This window comes from Lates calcarifer, linkage group LG2 (assembly GCF_001640805.2).
Source record: "Lates calcarifer isolate ASB-BC8 linkage group LG2, TLL_Latcal_v3, whole genome shotgun sequence".
Lineage (NCBI taxonomy): Eukaryota > Metazoa > Chordata > Actinopteri > Centropomidae > Lates > Lates calcarifer.
In genome coordinates this window covers 7,450,907-7,455,650 of record NC_066834.1, presented here as the reverse complement: position 1 = coordinate 7,455,650, position 4,744 = coordinate 7,450,907, and positions in this window count along the sequence as shown.

Here is a 4,744-nt window from a genome sequence, read left to right as displayed (position 1 = left end):
AGATGAAATCTGACAGATAAGCGCCTTTACTTGCAGGTGCTGGAGCAGGGTCTGTGCATCTTAAAGAACCACATAGAACAGATATTCATCTCTCTCTCTCTCTCCTCCTGCTCTTAATGCTGTTTTCTGTCTGTGTCTCCTGACTCTTTCTCTCAGACTGGCCTCTGCCGCCGGGTTGATGTTACGCATTTTAATACTGAATGGCATATAAAAGTTTATTTTCTGGCATGTTTCCTAACAGTAGGTGGTGTCTTCAAAGGTATCCATAATGTCACAGGGTGCAAAGAGTTATAAACTATGTAGACATTTTCTAAAGAAATGTACAATAATTACTGCTGGGTAAAATGTACTTTTTATTTATTTTTGCCCAAGGTTGACATGAGCAATGTTATGTGACTGAACCATGAGTCCTTTTTTAAAGCCTCTTCAAGGCAGCAATATTGGGTGGAGGGGGTTGTCAGTGCAGAGGTCATTAATGGGTATAAGAACCCTTTTAAAGTACAGATTGTTGAATGACACCTTGGTAGTGGGGCTGCACGACTATAGCCAAAAATGATAATCATGATTATTTGATCAATATTGAGATGTTTATTTTTCAGGATTATTCATTGATTTTAGGGGCAAAATATTTTTTTATTGCACTTTCTCTCTAAATAAACAGCACGCTGCTTTCATTTCCATATTACATTCCAGCTAATTTAAGACGCCGCACATTTCCTTGAAGGAAAACTGAAATAAAATTGTGCCAAAACTTTTTACTCAAAATTGAGTTAACAGTGCACCACCTTCACCCAGTGTTTATTGGACACATACCTCTGGCCAAATGTAACTGCAGATTATTTCAGTCTGTCTTTGGAAGCTGGATGGATTCAGTGATGTGCTGTAAAAGGTCTTCTTTTGTTGACACTGGTCAGGGACGGAGATTCAGTGAGGGAACATTAGTCATTCCTCTTGTACTTAATGCATTCACTGTAGTTTGTTTTTCCGGTGGTTGGACAAGTTGCTTTTACTGCTTTGCGGCACAGAAACAAGTCTCATACAGTCCTTGCATTTGATTTGTTCTTGCTTAATATCACGCGCCGTAAATCCAAGATACTTCAAAACAACTGATCCGTGTCGAGTGACTAGCTAGCTCCACGCCCTCTGCTCCAAACATTTGATTTACCCGCCTGCTCTCTGACGTCATTCCTATACTGCGAACTGCCGCCGCAGGGCGCATGCGCAACTGCAAGGGAGCGCTTGATTTGAAATGCAGCGGTTTTCTGTGGGCGGAGCAAGGACTTAACACGTCTATATCGCAGACGGTAATGTTTATTAAATTGTGGTAAAGTGTGTGTAGAAGTGTCGACCTTACGTAACGCAAAGCTCTTACATACACGGCGGCCTCAGTCTCTTACTTTTAAGACATCACCACCAAATTAGCCTACCTGCTAACATGTTAACATTCGTCCACATTAGCATACTAATAGCAGTGATCCTCCCCTGTGACGTCATGTCATGTCAACAGCTTTTGTCTCTTCATTATTATTTTCTGTTGTGAAATAGATAAGCTTACAAACTCAATATGTCAAGCTTGGCGGGGTAACAAGATTCCTTGTTACATCTAATTCCAAAATACATTTATTTGGCAGAGTGACTGTTTTTATGTTAATGAAATTACACATGTTGAAGGTTTAGTGTTCTACATTGTCAGGTTTTACTGCTGACCCTTTAACAATGTTTAGAAAACAATAAATTCATTATTGTAACAGTGCACACTTTGAGGTGATAGAGCTACTGTGTTTGAACTGCAAAAAACAATGAAAAAAACTGATGAGTAATAAAAATCAATGCTCAATGTTTTTGTTTTTGGACATTATTGCATTTTGTAATGCACTTTCTTTGTGGATTCAGCATAATTATTTTCACCTATCCCATTCCATATTTATTCTTAGTAATTATGCCCCTTGATAAAACACAGGTGGCAGTGCAGATGCAGGCATTGAAGAAAGGTTGCCGTGTCATTTTCCAGAGGTTATCTGGGAACACAGCAGCCATTCACTGCAGGGAAATCTTAGCAGCCATTATATAATATACCAATGAATTAAAATCTCTGTAGCCTACTTCTCTCCCTCCTTCCATCTCTCCCACTGTCTCCCTCTGTGGTGTCAATGCAGCTGATTGTAGAGCTTGGCTGAAACTCAGTAAGGGAGAACTGGGAGAAGTCCCTGTATGTGCCATGCTTTTTTTCCCTCTCATTAAGCTGCTTTGTTTATAGTTTACCCACCATCTAAGTGTCTGTATCTACTCATAAACACACAGGGAATACTTGTTCCTCCCTAACTGTGCTTCCATTTCCCATATTTCAACAGTCCCTCTCTCTTCCTTGCTTTTTCTTGTCTGCCTTTTAAGTCACTTTTCAAAGCGAAATGTGCCATTAATCAGCTGTCAATGTAAGGACGCCTGGCACATGGATTAGATTTTGATGGCTGTTCCTGACTGTGGAGGCTGTACAGTAAAAGCATCGAAACCTTTTTTCCCGATCCAACACTAAGAAATTTCAGCTTCTTCCCTGTTATTTAATTCCACTCGAATGAAGCATTACCAGGACATTGTCAGATTTTAATGCATCAGAGAGAGAGCGAGAGAGAGAGAGAGAGAGAGAGAGCACATGCACTCGCTGAAGCCCACAAAGAAACCCTCTAAGCACCTTTCCATGACTGAGGCTTGTAAATGTAATTGCTGGTTTCACCTCTGGGCTTTTAAGAAAAAAGGACAGGAAGGAGTATAGATGGATAATTTTCAGGCTAATCACCGTCCTTAAATTTCTAAAGAGATGCTGCAGCCACAGAGCAGAGAAATGGACCAAATCACTCACTGCGTGTAAGTATGTGGTGTGTGTGTATTTGTGAGTGTTTTGTGTTTCTGTATTTCCTCTTGCAGTTTCAAGGCACATTTTGGAGTGTTCCACTTAAATTTAGCTAAGAGATGTTTTTTTTTTTTTTGGCATTTGCTTCTCCTGTCCCTTGAGAGATGGAATAAACACACACACAAGCACACACACTCAGACATGTCTGTATGACAACAAACACATGCTTTTTGCCCAGGAACAGTCGGTGCTAGTAATGAGACTAAGTGTGGCCAGGCGGACGGACAAATGAATGAAACAGCTACAGAATCACTGGCTGTGTTTGATTTGCCTCCACTAATTCAAAGAGACCATCTGATAAATTGAGAGGATGGGATGTACATCAGAATAGCAAGAGGCGCTCCTTTGTTCCCCATTCCCAACCAAATCACACCCCAACCCCCCCGTTAGAACACCCAGAGGGGAGAATGTCTCCCTTGTGTGTGTGTGTGTGTGTGTGTGTGTGTGTGTGTGAGAGAGAGAGAGAGGGCGGGGGGGAAAGAGAGAGCTGGGTTGCTAGGAGGTGTGAGTTTTCAGGAGGTCCTGTTGAAAGCAAATGAAGGAGCACTTGTGTCAACATTCTGACGGCAGTGATGAGCCACAAAGCCTCCCGGCCAAACATCCAAAGGGGCAACATCACCTCCCTGCAAAAAAGCAGGGGCTGCACTCTAAGAGCCTCTCCTGCACTTCTTTATGTGCAGATCCGTGAGATGAAACCCCCTTCATGATATCTGACTTTAAATGTTTCTGTGGTCATTGACTTGAGCCTCTGCAGGAAGTCAGCACTCAAAATGATGATTATATATGATGGTAAAAAGTTGTTTGTGATGTTTTTCAAGATTATGTTTTGGCCATTTTGCTTCATTTGATAGTAAGAGGCATACAGGAAATGTGTGGAAAAGAGAGAGGGGAGATGACATGCAATAAATGTCCCTGACCGGATTCAAACTGGAGCTGTTGCTGTTATGTGGTATGCCTTTAGACTGCTAAGCCACAGTGACATCCCGTGTTTGTGATTCGAAGCAGTTTGGACAGATGTATCCGCATTCCTCCTCTCGTGTTAACACCAAATCCTGTTTTCAAAATGTATTTTTCTGTATTTGTGTGACCATTACATTAATGCCTATCAGAGGTTTATGTAAGGCACATGTGCTGTTGTGACTGTGTGTGTACAATCATCTTTTTGAAAGGGGAGTGACTGGTCATTCCTTAGCCGGCAGTTTAATTATTTTCCATTCTGCTTACCGGAAACACATGAAAAGTGATTATCTTTCATCCAACCATCACTCTTTTATTCTTTGTTGTTGACAGCTAATCTTATCACAGCCCTATCTGAGCATAACATCATGCACTGGTGTTTATGCTGCATGCATTTAAATGTACTGTACACAGGCGCTAGTGTGTGCGCGCATTCCTCTACAGCTCATTGGTGGCTTAGATCTTATGCCCTGAGCAGTAGTTGGTCCAGATGTTTGGTGTCTACAGGAACATACTACTTTGGAAACTTTCCCACATGCTATCTGGTGTGGTTGACTCTGCACTGGCCCCAAACTTCAAAACAACCCAGTTCTAAAAATAGTCTGAAGCTCTTAATCATTCTGCAGACTCTTAATGTCTGATAGTCAGCTCACTGAGCTCAGCTAGGACACACACAGTTTTACTGACATCCCAGTCATACTGTAAGTCCTGAGTACATCTCATGCCTCTTAGGATGGATTCACAAGACACTAAGATCAGATCCAGCTCTCTGTCATGCTCTCTCATGCCGCAAACACATGATATAACATAAGGAGCTGACTTAAACACAACCAGGCTAAGTCCCATGACCTTGACATGGAAAAACCCTCAAGACCCTCA